The sequence below is a fragment of the Podarcis raffonei genome, chromosome 7 (genome assembly GCF_027172205.1).
Source record: "Podarcis raffonei isolate rPodRaf1 chromosome 7, rPodRaf1.pri, whole genome shotgun sequence".
NCBI lineage: Eukaryota > Metazoa > Chordata > Lepidosauria > Squamata > Lacertidae > Podarcis > Podarcis raffonei.
The window spans coordinates 85,411,844-85,429,216 of NC_070608.1; the positions used below are offsets into that span (position 1 = coordinate 85,411,844).

The following is a 17,373-nucleotide window of genomic DNA, read 5'->3' on the forward strand; positions in this document are numbered from 1 at the left end:
GGCTATGTCCTCCTGCCTGGCAATATCCCTTAATCTTTGAGCGATCACCGCCTTTGCGTGGCTATACGTCATGGACTCTATATAAAGGGAGGACAACCCGCACTTCTGCACTTCCTCCACTATCTCTCCTTCCCATGGAGATTTAAAGTTATCCCTCAGAATTAAGGGGGCCAAACCCACCGGTCTGAAAAACTCATGGAAATCATCAGCTCCTTGTGTGAATGCCACCCTAACAAACTACCGTATTTTTCCATGTATAAGACGATGCTTCTTGCTTTAACAAAAAAGGCAAAAATTGGGTGTCGTCTTATACACAGATAGTGAATGCAGAGGGGAGGGTGTGCGATTAATGGCAGCAGCAAGCAGGAGATTGGCAGTGGCGATTGGGCGGGTGATTGGTGGCTGCAGCAAGGCCTGCTGGCGATTGGCTGTGGCTGCGGCAATCGGGCAGGCGACTGGCAGCTGTGGTGAGGCAGGCAGACAATGGGCGGCTGCGGCGAGGTGTGCGATCAGCAGTGGCTGTGGCAAGCGATCGGCAGTGGCGGGCAGGCGGGTGAGCGATTGGCGGAAGTGACCTCCCCCAACCCCCCAAAAAAGCTAAACAACTTAATTTCTTAATTATGGATTAAAATAAATAGGTGTAGTCTTATACACAGAAAAATACGGTATTTCCAGGGAACGCAAAGTGTTTGGGACGTGGATGAACATTCACAAGTTATATCAGAGTCAAAGAAACCAATAAAACTTTTGGATGTTCTAGGACTCAGTACTGCCTTTCTAACTAAAATCTTACAAAGCACACAAAAAATCTATATCAGACTGAAGAGTTCCGTGTGTTTCTGCCTGGCAAGAACTAGCAATTAAGATATGCTGACATAAATTCAACGTATAACGGCAACGCCGGCAAAACAATTTGTCTACACTCCAGGACTGGGAAGAGGCGCTATGTCTAGCGCAAGGATTTTACCTGTTTCGGTCGCTGGGCCTGGCTTGTTCTACAAGTCCCAAGTGCAAGCAGTAGCATTTGCGGTGAAATTCAGTGGGAGATAACAGTTGATTTAAAAGGCGATTGTGTAACTCTAGTTAAAAAGTGCCTTTGGAGGATTATTTTCAATTACAGAGATAAGATCACAGCTTTTTCAGGAGGGGGAAAATGGAAGTGGTGTTGTTTACCCAACTTATTTGGAGGAAAACTCCATTTTCTCCAAATGCAACTTCACTTTCCCCCTTACCCTTCATGTCAACATTCAGTTCTATTTAACAGTTTTACTGATAAAAAAAGTTTAAGACAAAAACAAAAAGAGTCTTTCCAAATATAGCAAAATGTCCTGACTTTTTTTTAAGCATGCTATATTTTCTTTTTTTTAAAAAAAAACTGCTTATTATTTCACACATCACATAACTTGCAACCCACTCTTTTTTGCTCCGACACAAGAAAACTGGGGTATTGCACGTAGTAGGCGAAAAGCAGTATGACTTTGCATAGGGAGAGTGACAGCTTGCAGTCCCCTGCAGGAAGAAGCAATTCCCTCCGAAAATAAGAGCGCAAGTAGCGCAAAAACACACATGTTCTGGACACAAGACAAGGCAGAACTTTTCTGATGTTGCCTCACTGAAGGAAACCCCACTTAGGATTCTGCACAGAGGGTAAATAATTCACAAGAGATCAAAACTAATGTTTAGTTTGTTGGAAGTGCGGCAGAATAAGCAAGAGGCTTTTGTTTATGTGCGGCATTTAAGCCATGTGTTACGACTTGCTTAGACACTGAGCAGCGTCCAATGGCAGTGGAGACAGACAGAGAGTGCAAGAGGGTAGGAGCGGCAACAGGGGAGCGCAGAGTGCGGCTGGACAGGTGGGAGAGTGGTAAGCAGTGGGGACAGCTGGGTACAACAGTACTGCAGGGAGGAGACAACCAGAATACATTATGCTCATCAGAATAAGTAAAGGGTAAAGGGACCCCTGACCATTAGGTCCAGTCACGGACGACTCTGGGGTTGTGGCGCTCATCTCGCTTTATTGGCCAAGGGAGCTGGTGTACAGCTTCCGGGTCATGTGGCCAGCATGACTAAGCCGCTTCTGGCGAACCAGAACAGTGCACGGAAACGCCATTTACCTTCCCGCCGGAGCGGTACCTATTTATCTACTTGCACTTTGATGTGCTTTCAAACTGCTAGGTTGGCAGGAGCTGGGACAGAGCAACGGGAGATCACCCCGTCGCGGGGATTCGAACCGCCAACCTTCTGATCGGCAAGTCCTAGGCTCTGTGGTTTAACCCACAGCGCCACCCGCGTCCCGCTCATCAGAATATTGGGTAGCTAATATTGAGCTAGGAAGGCAATGGGGACAGGCACCTGGTTAGCTACCCAATGCTCATCAGAATATTGGGTAGCTAACCAGGTGCCCGTCCCCATTGCCTTTCTAGCTCATGGTGCCAGAGAGGTCCTTTTTGGCCCATCAGGCCATTTTCCCAGCACCATGCAAACCCACCCATCAGCCTTCATCAGTGGACACGGACTGCCTTGGCTGTGCAATCCTGTTCCCAGTAGGATCACTCAACGGAGGCAACCGAGGGAGGAGATTGCCTTTATGTTCCCAGTCTCGGGGACTTTGCAAGCCTCCTCCCACTTCCCTTTTAAGGTTGGAGCGAAAGGGGTTTTGGAAGGCGAACAGCACCAGTCTCACCCAAGTGTCAAATTTAGTCCATCAAGTCGAAAAAGTCCTCCCCGGTCCCCTGCTCCACAAGTCTACGAGTCACTTCTATGCTGGATTTGAAGTGCCCTTCGCGAAACATTGCACAAGCATCTTGAGCGAACAGGGAAGCTATTTTTGAACACATGAACAGTAAGACATGAAATTGGTTTCTTGGGGAATAAAAACTACGGGTTTTTTTTTCCTGGCGTGGAGATGATTTACTATGCGTTAATTACACCAAGTACTAATTTGGTTTCGCCCAGGGAAAAAGCAAAAACATTTAAAACCACGTTACAATGCTTTATTCCAAAGACCACCAGGTGTTTGTTTGTTTTAAGTTTCTGTAATACCTTGTTCAGGTAATAACACTGCCCTCCTCAAAGAGGCAAGCTGCAGAATTGTAATCCTTAAGTAAGGCAAAACAGTGACAACACGATAACCTTTAAGACTGATCAGATAGCAGCAGCAGCAGAACAGATGCCAGAAGTCACCCAAAGGCCATTTTCCTGGCAATGAACAGATGGCAGTGCCAGGGCAAGTCTTTTTGGGGAGAGAATTCCATAAGCGAATAACCACCACGGCAAAGGCCTCTCTCTTGTCACCATTTCAGGTTTGTTGAAAATAGCCCGAAAACACTCCCAAACGCTGCAAAAGGAGGCGACAGCTGCAAAATGAAGTAACAGTCACAGGTGCATTTGTTCCACACCAGTTCGGGGTCTGAAAGGGTGCAAACTCAACAGACCATTCTCACTTGCCTGAGTGCTCCCTACTATTGAATAAACGGGCTTAACTTCCATGTGTTTTGGATCACACCAGTATAAACCAAACTAGGGCATTACAAACAAAAGTTGGCCAGCCAAATATACGGCCTCGGCCCAGTATACCTGAAGTAGCGTCTCCACCCCCATTGTTCAGCCAGGACACTGAGGTCCAGCTTTGAGGGCCTTCTGGTGGTTCCCTCACTGTGAGAAGTGAGATTACAGGGAACCAGGCAGAGGGCCTTCTCGGTAGTGGCGCCTGCCCTGTGGAACACCCTCCCACCAGATGCCAAGGAAATAAACAACTATCCTTCTTTTAAAACACATCTGAAGGCAACCCTGTTTAGGGACATTTTTAATGTTTGATGTTTTATCGCTTTATTATTATTATTATTATTATTATTATTATTATTATTATTCTGTTGGGAGCCGCCCAGAGTGGCTGGGGAAACCCAGCCAGATGGGCAGGGTGTAAATAATGAATTATCATCATCATCATCACCAGAATTTCTGATTCTTAACTGTGGTAGAAGATTTTGGCTTGAGGCTCAATTCGCAGAAGTTACGGGCTTGCTATATTTGTGCCTGCAAACAGCTTAGCTTTTTCAATCTCCTCCTGAGATATCAGACACATTGGGCTGAACAGCGTGAAACCAGTGTAACTGACGATGAGCAGAAGCAAGCTAAGTTTATAAAAATTTAAGTCCCAGCAAAGCATCACTTTAATATACAATTCAAAACCTTTTTTTAAAAAAAAAGGTCCATCCAAGCTAATCACAGAAGGTGGAACATTTTGTCTGCGCAAGCACATCAGCTTGCCACATGGAAAGAGCCTTGATGCACTGTTCCCTGCCAGAGCCAATTTGGGGGGGGGTGAGGAGAGGAGAGGGAAGAAGCCCCCTTGTGCAGGTCTTCCACTGATGGGGTACATTAGGTGGATCTTGCCCATACATGACGTCCACATCGTTAGTCACTTCGGCATAAATAGGTCCATTAGTTGTTGTTGTTGTTTAGTCATTTAGTCGTGTCCGACTCTTCGTGACCCCATGGACCAGAGCACGCCAGGCACTCCTGTCTTCCACTGCCTCCCACAGTCTGGTCAAACTCATGCTGGTAGCTTCGAGAACACTGTCCAACCATCTCGTCCTCTGTCGTCCCCTTCTCCTTGTGCCCTCCATCTTTCCCAACATCAGGGTCTTTTCCAGGGAGTCTTCTCTTCTCATGAGATGGCCAAAGTATTGGAGCCTCAGCTTCAGGATCTGTCCTTCCAGTGAGCACTCAGGGCTGATTTCCTTCAGAATGGATAGGTTTGATCTTCTTGCAGTCCATGTGACTCTCAAGAGTCTCCTCCAGCACCAGAATTCAAAAGCATCAATTCTTTGGCAATCAGCCTTCTTTATGGTCCAGCTCTCACTTCCATACATCACTACTGGGAAAACCATGGCTTTAACTATACGGACCTTTGTTGGCAACAGCAAATGTAATGTAAGTTGTGGTCATTGAGAAAGTCCATACAAAGGTGAGAATGTCTTTTAACCCCATGGTCTTCTGCAGCACCTAGCAGGAACACATCACAGATCTTCAGAAATATTAGGAGCTTCTTCAAACACTGGAGGAACTAAATGGTTATAATTAAGCCTTGTCGACATCTCCCTTTGTTTTCCTTTCCCTGTTCAACAATTTACACAGCCATCTATCATAATAAATGCCTCCCTGAATGCCGTGCGCTCTGGTCTCTACACAATAAGGCCGTTTAGCCTTCTTGAGCTCCACTAACCAGAGAGAGGAAGAAACAACAAACTGAAACACTGGGTGGTATTCAACGAAGATGTTCTTGGGAGCAGACCCACTTAAATGACCTGACCTAACTTAGTGGGTCTGCTGCAAGCAGTGCTTATTTGAATTCCACTCTCTGGGAGCAGGTGTGTGAATGGCACCAAGGAAGTATAGCAAGGAAGGTCAGCAGTGGCAAGTCCAGAAAGCACAGGTGAGACAAACCCCTGAGAGGTTTAGGGGTTCCCCAAAGCACTTTCTAGGAGATGCACCAAGCATTGATACATGAAGCACCAAACTGACATGGACATAGCGTACAAGCCACGTCCAGTAGAGTCAAAGTTTTGGACTTGCAAGCTCTCAAAAATTATTGGATTATTGGTTTTGATTTAATTTTAATTTTAAAAATGGACCCATTGTTGTTTTTGCTATCAGTTGTGAAAAAATTAAGCTAAAGCATAGGAATATTATTTCATATATCATTTTCACAAGGGCAAAACTTTATGGCAACTATGAAAGGAGAGGAACAGAAATGTACCGACGGTGGCTAAATTGACTAGTAATCATGTGCATGTTAAGAAAAAAAGGAAGACAGGAACACGATACACATGGGAAAGGGCGGCATCTTCATTGAGGTTTGGAATAAAAAAGGTCATGTTACAATAGCTGTGAGTGCAAATTTCAAGGAGTTATGTGCATTTTAAAACAATAAACGGGTCAGAAATGCCATCCTGTGGAGCCCAAACCTTAGTATGTTTTCTAAGAAGCAAGTACAACTAATTTCAGTGGTGCTTACTTCCCAATCTAAGGATTGGTGCACAGGATTATAGCTTTATTCCTACTTTCTAAGGCAGGCATCCCCCAACTCGGCCCTCCAGATGTTTTGGGACTACAATTCCCATCATCCCTGACCACTGGTCCTGTTAACTGGGATGATGGGAGTTGTAGTCTCAAGACAGCTGGAGGGCCGAGTTTGGGGGTGCCTGTTCTAAGGCATGCTGCAGTGACCCTCAACTAAACTGAGTTCTACTTCTTTGACCCAATGCCTAATGTAGTTGCAATGGCTCTTGCCCCAAGTCTACAGATCTGCATCCCCACCTCACACCTTCGGTCTTTAGCTCTATGGAAGCAGCATCACCACGCCCCATGAGCACACACCCCATAGCGCACAAGAAGATATGGGGAGAAATACCAGCGCAGCCTAAATTAAAAGGCCTGCCAATTAAGGGGTTATAAAACCATTTTATGTTGTGCAGCAGTAACAGTTCTATCACCTGCCAATGGCCCATTTATCAGGATCAGATGTTGTCTGTTAAGCCAATTAGTTAAACAATCTTTATGAAATAACTTTTAAATGGGTTTCAAGGGAGGGTGGAGGAATCTTGTTAACATTTCAACTCGGGGCCAAACTACACATGACGCTCCCTTGTACAATTTCTTTCGTACAAAGGAGGGTGTTTTGCTTTTTTTTACTGTTCACAATTTTTAAAAAATGAAAAACATCCTCAAGGTTGCAAGAGAATGGTAGGGAGGAGTGTTATTTAACTATTTCCCTTTCTGCCTTTTGTTCCCCAAAACTCACCTCCCCCCCCCCAAAAGCTGTTTTCCCATCCATGGGAGAGTCAATTGCAGTTAATGTGAACACGGGACGCGGGTGGCGCTGTGGTGTAAACAACTGAACCTCTGGGCTTGCCGATTAGAAGGTTGGTGGTTCGAATCCCCATGACGGGGTGAGCTCCCGTTGCTCAGTCCCAGCTCCTGCCAACCTAGCAGTTCAAAAGCACGTCAAAGAGCAAGTAGATCAATAGGAACCACTCCAGTGGGAAGGTAAATGGCATTTCCGTGCGCTGCTCTGGTTTCGCCAGAAGCGGCTTAGTCATGCTGGCCACCTGACCCCGAAAAACTGTCTGCGGACAAACGTCGGCTCCCTCAGCCAGTAAAGCGAGATGAGCGCCACAACCCCAGAGTCGTCCGTGACTGGACTTAACTGTCAGGGGTCCTTTACCTTTACCTTTTAATGTGAAATAACAACAAAGTGAACCTCTCTCCACTTGAGAATAGTGGCAACACTTTAGCTCAAGTTATTGAGAGTGCCGTATGATTGAGCAGTTATGGAACAGAGTGGTACAACAGCTGTACAGTGGTACCTCGGGTTACATATGCTTCAGGTTACATATGCTTCAGGTTACAGACTCTGCTAACCCAGAAATAGTGCTTCAGGTTAAGAACTTTGCTTCAGGATGAGAACAGAAATCGTGCTCCGGTCCCATTAGCTAAAGTGGTTTTCAGGTTAAGAACAGTTTCAGGTTAAGAACAGACCTCTAGAACGAATTAAGTACTTAACCCAAGGTACCACTGTCTGGATGTACAGGTTTGCTGGCCTCTCTTCAATGAAGAGGCTCCCAACCCAAGTCCCTTAGGGCTCATGTCTCATGGTAACAGACAAGGAAGCATAGATTCCAGGAAAGGAGACTGCAATCATAGGCACATTGTTCACAAGAACGAGGACTTATTGAGTGGCATTCTCATCAAGGAGCGAGAAATGCAAATTATAGCTCCGCACTGATTATATTTATATCCTGGCATTGAGCCACTGCTTGACTGGTGTCACAACTTTGCTCTGTGCAGCACGTGTCAACAAGAGTTACGGCCCCTCTTTCTGTTTAGACAGATAAATGTGCCTCCTCCCTAGATGAACAGCGTTCATTACAGTGAGCCACTCATCCAAGAGATCGTGGCTACAGAGTCACGTGTGTCACACATTATTCACCGAAGATTTTGAGTGTTCATCATGGCACACAGAGTTAATTGAAAAAGCGGCATCTCTGAAAGGCGTTCAGAGTTGTCTTTGTGTACTGCAAATTTTGAAGAATGGTTCTGCTAAACCACTTCCATTATCTTATATTTGGATTTAATTAATATAGCAAAATGTTGTTAAGCCTGTTCTACTCACAGAAACATGAGTACCCCTACTGAGGATGAATAGTGAGAAACTAGGGCACTGTATGTTGGTGGTTCCAAGATCCAGGAAGTTGGTGTGTTACCTGTTCTGGATGGAGTGGCACTCCCCTGACCCAGAAGTAGTCGCACAGCATTTCTTATGAGCTTCGGTTGAGACCTTTCATGGGTAGGAAGACTCTGAGCACAGTGATCCATGTTCTGGGAACTTCCAGGCTGAATTACTGTAATGCTTTTGATCCCCATTTTTTAATCATGTACCAAGCCACGGCTGGTGTAGTGGCTGGAACCTGAGTCCGAGCTGAAACTAGATCAGGTGCTGAGCCAGAAAGGGCTGGAGATTCATTATCTCAAAAGGGTGCTGTTAACTGAGCAAAGGTTCAAAGGAGACTGAGAGTCTGACATAGTCACTGCTGGTTCTTCCTCTGCTCGGTCCTCCGTTGGGCCATAGGTCTAGATCACTCTTTCTGAGCTATTATCAGAGCACTGCTCAAAATTTCCCAGGCGTCAGGCACAATTTGCGACTGGCATGGGTCCAATTACAACCACCTGGAGATCTCTGGTGGCCTCTCCAGCTTTCTTAAGCAGGTAAGCAGAAGATCTTATTTATATTGCATTTATATCCCACCTTTTTCTCCAGGGAGTACATGGTTGACCCCCTCCTCAGTTAATCCCTACAACGACCCTGTAAAGTAGGTTAAGAGGCTGTGACTGGCCCAAGGTCCCCCAGTGAGTGTCATGACAGAGTGGGGCCTTGAACCCTGATCTCCCAGTTTCTAGTCTGACACTCTCACCAATACACCACCCTGGCTTCTGAGAGTACTATGGGGCAGCTATATAAATTGAGCAGGTAAATCAATATGGGGAAAGCAGAAGGAGCTCAAATATTTTCCTCGAAGCTTGAATCTGGTGTTTTAATGTGTTGTAAACCGCCTTGATATTTTTTTCTTTAAAATATAAAGCAGAATAGAAATGAAAATAATAATAATAATTAATAATAATAATAATAATAGTAAAAATGGTGCCTAGACATACTGTTGTGGTGACCGTGATTTAGATTTACGGTGCCATTTTGCAATTAGCTTCTATATCTGAGTTTCTAACACTGTATCAAGGCCAGGTCATGTGTTATTCCTTCATGTAGGAAAATGTGTGGCTGCTCCATAAAGAAAACACTGCATTTTATACCTGACATTGTACATGCTTTTGTGTATACAGGAAAGCAGGGTGTTGCCACATGAAACAGCTGCCCATCCTTTTATACTGGATCCCTTTTTTGCTGCAGCAAAAACATTCAATAATTTCAATCAATTGATGAGGCCATCACAGCAGCATGCGGCCCATTATTTCCTTGGTTTCATCATTACTCGGCATCCCGATACCTGAAGGATTTTGTGGGAAATGTAAAAGAGCAAAACTGTTAAAACTAGCATAACGGATCCACCTCTACTTGTGTAGAATACCATGCTTGTTTCTTTTATTAAGCTGAAACTCTGGCAGTGGCATCATCTGAGACGTGCAGAAGTTGTCCTTCAACATGCGGACTATTTCCCAGAGACCTAGCGTTCAGGACTAGCATCAGGTTCATCAGGCACTACAAGTCTGAAGAGCTTCCGTTGCCATTGGAGTCTCTCTGAGCGGCAACAAGGACTCAATAGCCCCTGCAGTCAGCACCATGCCATCACCTGTGGCAGCAGCTCCACATCCTCCACACCAAGGGGGAGGGAAAGCAGATGAGCAAGGAGCTGTTGCTCCTCACCAACACGGCACACTTGCCTAAGTGACTGACTGCAGCAGGCAGGGAATAAGGGCTAGGTTTCTGCTGGGGTCCAACATGGGGCATCTGTAAGCTGGTCCTGCTCATGGTTTTCCATGGAGCAAATGAAGTTGGACCACTGCAGTCCAACTTATGATGGTGGTGCTGATGATGATAGTTTATTATTTATACCATGCCCATCTGGCTGGGTTTCCCCAGCCACTCTGGGCAGCTCCCAACATAATAAATAATAATAATAATAAAGCGATAAAACATCAAACATTGAAAAACTTCCCTGAACAGGGCTGCCTTCAGGTGTCTTCTAAAAGTCAGATAGTTGTTTATTTCCTTGACATCTAATGGGAGGGCGTTCCACAGGGCGGGTGCCACTACCGAGAAGGCCCTCTGCCTGGTTCCCTGTAACCTCGCAGTGAGGGAACCACCAGAAGGCCCTCAGCGCTGGACCTCAGTGTCCGGGCTGAGTGATGAGGGAAAGACACTCCTTCAGGTAGAATATTTCAAGGGTTGGTGAGAAACTTGTAACCAGTGGAGGTTGTGGTGTGAGAGGCTATACTTTCATTGGAGAGATCACTGGAAAGATCTCATTGGAAAGAACAGACATAAGAAGAAGACAGGAAAAAGAAAATGCTAGAATATGAATCTCACTTGGGTTGCCACAGCCAGACTGGGTGGCATTGCGATTGAAATGGTGTGCATGCACCATGTCATGTGATCAATTACATGAGGTGCAGCTTACCTGCCCCCCCCCAATATTTTACTCAAGTTGCCACCCCTGCCCACCTCTATGCTGCTTAACAGTCACTGAGTTAAATCATCTATGGATCTGAGGTGAAATGTTAACAGCATAGTGAAAACACCGTGCTTGTTCCCCCCCCCCCCCTTTTCATCAAATAAAGTGACGCAGGAGAGATGCAGAAGAGGTATTTCTGGGGTCAAAAACAGACTGAATCATAGAATTAGAGAGCTGGAAGGGACCCTGTTAATCCTGCAATGCAGGCATCTCGCTCCAGTGGTGGCTTAGTCCAAGCAAATGCAGCACTCCTTAAGAGTTCGGTCCCTCTTGTGGATAAGACACCCAGTGGCACAGGCCAATTCTTCAGCATGCAGAAAACTGAAGGACGACTAGGCAGCACAGAGGCAGCCATGAGAGGCACTCAGCTCTTCAGAATGGACCACTCACCATGGAAGGGAGAGAGCGTCCAGATGCCTCCAGCTCTGGAACATCTTCTCCCTTCAATGGTGGGTTTTAGAAGCAATGTCTCCCTGGCAGCAGCTGGCTCAAGCGGCGTGTAAAGCTCTACCTCTAAATTGGCAGGTGCTGAGGAAGAGGGGACTTTCAGTCTCGGCCACTGACTTTCATGGAGTAAGATCACCAGGAACGAGCTGCTCTGCTCATTAGGCCTGACACTCCACCAAGTCTGTGGAGATTGTGGTTTTGCTAATAAAGAGTTGACTCCAACTTTCAACTGTGTGATTACTGAACGGCAGACTCCTGGGACAGCTATTCAGACATCAGAACAGAAGGCACAGTTCCAATTCTGATAAAAGTAAAGAGTGTTGTTTTACTCAGAGGAGACCCACTGAACCATGTACTCCCTGGAGAAAAAGGTGGGATATAAATGCTATAAATAAACTCTTCTGCTTACCTGCTTAAGAAAGCTGGAGGGGTCAGCCAGGTGGAGATGTCTGTCGCCAACATGGCCATCCAGAGATCCCCCCCCCCACAGTCGCGACTGGACCCATGCAAGTCGCAAAAGACGCCTGGGGAATTTCTAGCGCTGCTTAAACAAGCAGCTCCGCTTGCAAGCACAAGGTTACAGAAGAAGGTTACAGTCTCAGGGCCATTAAGCAGCTGCAAATTGGCAACCAGAAAACTCAGCTGCTGGGCTTGATTGACAGGACATAGTATGAAATGCCTGCCTTTGTTCTTCATGATCAATAGCAATGCACATTAAATGCATGTGAAGTTAACCTACAGCCCAGTGCCAAGAAACATTTTTCTGGTTAGTATCTCAAGCCTCAGACATAAAAGAATGAAAACAGATGATTTATATCAAATGACTGCATGGTTCAGGATCAAAGTCTCCTCCTGTTGGAGTTTTAGCACCGACTAAAGCAGGAGCCAAACCAGACCCTAACATTTAAAGTGGGGGGGACCGGATGCGACCCCAAATGCCTCTCTCGCTCCAACCCAGGGGTAGGCAACCTAAGGCCCGGGGGCCAGATGCGGCCCAATCGCCTTCTCAATCTGGCCCACGGACGGTCCAGGAATCAGCGTGTTTTTACTTGAGGAGAATGTGTCCTCTTATTTAAAATGCGTCTCTGGGTTATTTGTGGGGCCTGCCTGGTGTTTTTACGTAAGTAGAATGTGTGCTTTTATTTAAAATGCATCTCTGTGTTATTTGTGGGGCATAGGAATTTGTTCTTTTTCCCCATAAAATATAGTCTGGCTGACCACATGGTCTGAGGGACAGTGGACCAGCCCATGGCTGAAAAAGGTTGCTGACCCCTGCTCCAACCAGCCCCTTCGGAAGGCTGGATCTATGGGCAGCAAGGTGGACTCATAGTTCTCTTTCAGCTTCTGGCTTCTGGAAGAAGGTACAGGGTTATAAAGACTAGGACTAGCCATCTGAGAAACAGTTTCTATCTAAATGCGATTTTGGTTTTAAATGCAGTGTAAGGTAGACTCTATGGGAGTATATTGTATTTTCAAAAATGGGGTATCAGAGTTTTTAGGGGGCTAACCAGGTTGGGATAGCTGGGATAGCAGGCTTGTTGGTTTTGAATGTCTTAGGTAGACTTATTTATTTTTTCAATTTTGTTGTTCTGTATGGGACAATGACAATAAAGATTATCATATTGTATCGTAAGAGGGCCCAGGTTCAAGGAGAAGAAATGGGAGCGCCCCCCCCTCTACACCCAATGCAGGCCACGCACACGGAAGTACCAAAGAAAGATGCACCCACAAATGTGTAGAAGATGTGTACCAGGTTTGAAGTATTAACCACAGCTCCAAGGCAGGGGAAGGAGAATGGAGAGACAGGATTACAGGGACACACAGAGTTTGTGACAGGGGCTAACATAGAGGGTGCCGGAGGGGTATACCGAAAAGAAAGCAGAACACAACACCGTTGTAAATAAACCGGCACCTGGTAACAGGGACAGAATGCATGTTATGAATTTCCAATGTACATATACTTCACTTCCGCAGGTAGTAAATAAATTCCTTCTACTGAGCTGAAACTTCAGTTTGTTTTTAAATACAAATGTTATTATAATACATGAATCTCCCATGCGTACGCACAGTGTTGATTCTGTTTCCATGTGCAGGGCTGGAGAAAAACATAAAACTCTGCATATGTTTACGTTTCAAGCTTTGAATCTGACACTTTGATTATGGACTGAGCTTTAACGAGCTGAAGTTTTTGCTGTTTAATTGTGGCACTAAGTTCCCTGCATCATTTTGCTTCAGCCAATTTTGTTCAGTCCAGTGAGGATGAGCTTTGACTTTGGAAATCTCATACTCGGCGAGGAGGAGGGTGGGCTTCACCTTGCATTGTTCGGCTTTCTGAGCTCAGTGGGTGGTTACTAAGAAACAAGATACTATTACCTCATCCTGTGAACTATCGCCCAGCTTGCCTGGCAATGATTCTTTCTAAAACTCAACACAGGGTCACTGAAGGAGGCGGGTGAGGAAAGATGGGGCAACATTATTAAAATCGTAAGCTAAATAAGATCTTGATAATTCCCTGGAGCTGGAAATGTAACCGGGAAGCTCAGAAATATCTGGAAGTAAGGTCACTGAAACCAACAGCAATACATTTTTAAAGAGCCAATATATCTCTTTTCCTAACTTGTCCAAGGAAACGGCATTCTTCTTTCCCTTGCATGGCACAAACCTTTTATTGCTTTCTATTATTCCTTATAAACACACTATGTTACATATAAATGAATGCATGATACAAGTATGAAATACAAGCCTGCTGAAAATGCAAGTTGCTGTGTTTAGTTTTGAGCACTCTCAACAGTTTCATGTTCAGTAGGCATCAAATAAGATAAGCAATTCAGCCAGCATCAAGACAGTGGTCAACACTGGATGTGAAACAGCATCCACAGAATATGCCATTTAGATTGGTCAACATTCCCAACCACAACTGACCAAATAATTATATCAAACAAGGCAGTGATACAGTCTACAATGGAGTCAAAACTTGATGGGTGAGGTCGAGAGTGTGTGAAGCAGAACCAGTAAGTTAATAACTCAGCCCTCCAGCTGACTACAATTCCCATCATCCCTGACCAATGGTCCTGTTAACTAGGGATGATGGGAGTTGCAGTCCAAAGACAGCTGGAGGGCCAAGTTTGGCCATCACTGGGGAGGGTGCCAAAATTTGCCAAGGGCTGCCCAAAAAGGCCCTGAGGGTCACTTGTGGGCACCCCACCTTTCCCTACTGCCCCCACCACCACTAGAGAAATGGTGCCAACATCAGCGGCAATTTTGGGAGCGGTGTGCGAGAGCTCACTGGAAATTGGAGCGCTGATGGCAGCGCCACTTCCCCACCAGTGGTGGTGGCACTTTCCCATGTCACTTCAAGTGGCAAAATGGGACACCTGCCCGCTCCTGATCAGCAGTGTAGAGTTTTACCCACACGATGGCAAATATCACACAGAAAATGATAACAATGCCAAGCAGAGATTTTCTTGAGCTTATAGCTGGTTAAAGCGTTCTACCTAAATTTGAGTTCCTTAGAACATTGATCCTCAAAAGATGCAAAATGTTGTCCAGTAGAGGAGGGAAAGTACAATCTCCATGGAAAAGAACTGCCCTTCCAGGAAAGCTTGCAATGTTTAGGGGTTTGGGGTTTAGCAAAAAGACAAGAAAGGGGAGGGGAGGAGCAGAAGCAGCTAGAAAGTGCTTTCCTTTCTCTTTCTCTCTCATACAATATAAGCAGTAAAGCTAAAAGGTTGGACATTCAGGACAGACAAGGGAAGAGCTGCCCACACAACACCTACTTGGGGAATGCTTTGTCACACGTTGTGAGGATGGCCACCGACAAAGTACTGGGCAAATTCATGATGAAAAAGTACACGAGGGGCTACTGGTTATGATGTCTATGTGCCACCTGCAGGATCAGAGGCAACATGCCTCCGAACACCAGTTGTTGGGAAATAACAGCAGGGGAGCATGGTTGTCTTTATGTCCTGCTAGCATGTTGTCCATAAGGATATGGTTGGCCAGATCTTCTTTATTCTGCAAGGGCAGAATAACATTATTATTTAGAATCTTGCACAAGTCTGCCGGCTTTAAGCATTTATTTGGCAACAGTTGCTTTAGGATCAGGACATTAGGCGCACCAGCTTCAATGGGACTTTAGAGTCTCATAGGGTCTCCTTTAGAGGAGAAGACTACACGTTAGGGTTTAACAACATAATAAGCCCACCACACGGCCAGACAGCTGGTCCATTGCCCAACATTGTCTACTTTCAAAAGGAAAGTGTTATCTGGTCTCCGGTAGAGATTTCTTCTTAACCCAGCTATCTCATCATCATTTAATCAGACATGATACGGATTCACAGGGCCCTTTACATGCAAGGCAGGTGCTCTACTAGGGAGCTTAGAGCCCTCTCAGCACATCCAAAGAAAGTGTAACCCAGCTTGCTCACCTCCCAACTTTCAGAAAGAGCTCCACTCCAACGAAACCTATAATTTCTGGAGCTGCCTGCCAGGCACTTTTCTTGCCATTTCAAAGGCTTTTTCCTGTTATGAATACTTAGTACTTTAGGTTTTTATTGCTGCAATCTAATCTAAGAGGGGGAAACAAATAACGCCTTTTCTAAACAAAGCATTTTCTAAACAAAGCAAAACAAAGCTATGACGTGCAGGGGTGCACATACGTAACCTTTAAAAAATAAAAACCACAAAGTAATTTTAAAGAGAGCTCAAATAGCAGAGGGTTGTGCAAGTCTTTCAGCCCCAAAATTCAGATGTTCTTTCTTGAAGCCAAGCAATTGCCATCCAGCCCCCTGGGCATCTTTCCAAGAAAGGGGAAGAAATGGAGGAAGTGCCTCCTTATGTGTCCTGCAGATTCTCTCTTTCCATGTTCCTACATTATTCCAGATTAGACAATCATCCAATGTACTGGCTGCAGCCCTAAAACACTGCTTTCTGGAAGCCCGGAGAACACCCAAACTGAGCAAGCTGTTTTCTAGCAGGTCAGGTCGTCTAGCCCAGGATGGTCTATTTTGATGGGCAACAGTTCCAATAATGTTTCCTCGCCCCGCATCCAAGGACTGTCGAACTTGAGCTGCACAGAACAGAGCCTAGAACCTTCCGCAAGCGAAGACTGGGCTCGAGGGGGAGAAGATGCCCCCGTCGGGTTCTCCTCCCCGAGCCCGGACCTCTCCTCCTCCGGACCCGAGCCGCCTGCTTCTGCCGGGCAGGTGCGGCGCCCTCTCTCGCCACCCAAGGCAAGCGACCGAGCAGCCCGGCGGCGCCACCGGTTGCGCAGCGCAGGAGCCCTTCCCGGGACTGTGCCTCCTAGCGCGCAAGAGCTCGGGCACCTCGGACGCCTCCGCTGCGCGCACAGGGGCGCACGGCAAGCTCGGAGCGGAGCGTGCGAGAGAAGAAACTTTTGGAGACGCCCGGGCGCAGGCAGGCGCGCAAGGGACGCGGAGAGCCAGCCAGAGGCTCCCGTCCGGGGTCGGGCCGCCCCTGCGCGCGGAGAGCTGCCCGGCCCGGCCTGCTGCCCGCCTGGCCGCCTGCCTTCCCGGCGCAGAGAGGCTGCCGGGCGCGCTGCCTCCGCCTGTCCCCGCGCAAGGCGCCCGCCCCGTCACCCGCCCGGTAGCAGCAGCATCCCCGGCGGGCGAGGCGGGATGCCGCCGCGGCACGATGCCGCTCGCCCACCCGGCCGCCCCTCGCCCTTACCTGCGCGCAGGGTCCCCCTCGGGGCGCGGCGCCTCCGGGATCCGGCGACCAGGAGCCGAGCAGCCGCCCGCCAGGCTCCGGCGACGCGCGTGGAGGCGGCGGCGGCGGCAGCGCGGGCGGCCGGGCAGGCAGGCAGGCGGTCGGCGGAGCAGGAGGCTGGGCGAAGGAGCCGGAGGAGGAGCCGCGGCGGCCCCGCTCCCTCCCTCCCTCCCTCTCCGGCTCGCCGTCTGCCAGGGAGCGGGGCGAAATTCCGGCGCGGCGGCCAAGCGCACACAAAGGAGCCCCGGCGAGTCCGCGCAGCCGGGGCGGGGCGGTGGGGAGGGACTTGCGCGCCGCCGCCGCGCACTTTCAGGCGGAGAGGAGGGGCAGCCGTCGAGGCGCGCACCTGGGTTGCGGGAGGCGAGCATCCCCCGCTCGGCATCGGGCTGGAAATGCGTCGGGGGCGCAGAGAAAAACTCCCTGCCTCGTTTGTGGAAGGAGAAGGGAGCAA

General features: G+C 47.4%; 1 protein-coding gene across 5 annotated transcripts in view; it reads right to left on the reverse strand.

Annotated features, from left to right (window-relative positions):
- The window catches only part of ENOX1 (ecto-NOX disulfide-thiol exchanger 1), a 280,653-nt gene extending 263,651 nt beyond the window's left edge, over window positions 1–17,002 (reverse strand). For 4 of the 5 annotated variants that reach the window (XM_053397286.1, XM_053397288.1, XM_053397287.1 and 1 more), the window contains exon 1: window positions 16,884–17,000. The gene's annotated coding sequence lies outside the window, so the exon portion shown is untranslated. Of the gene's footprint in view, window positions 1–16,883 lie in introns of all 5 variants that reach the window. The other variant, XM_053397289.1, reaches the window with a different exon arrangement.
- Between the last annotated feature and the right edge of the window lie 371 nt (window positions 17,003–17,373).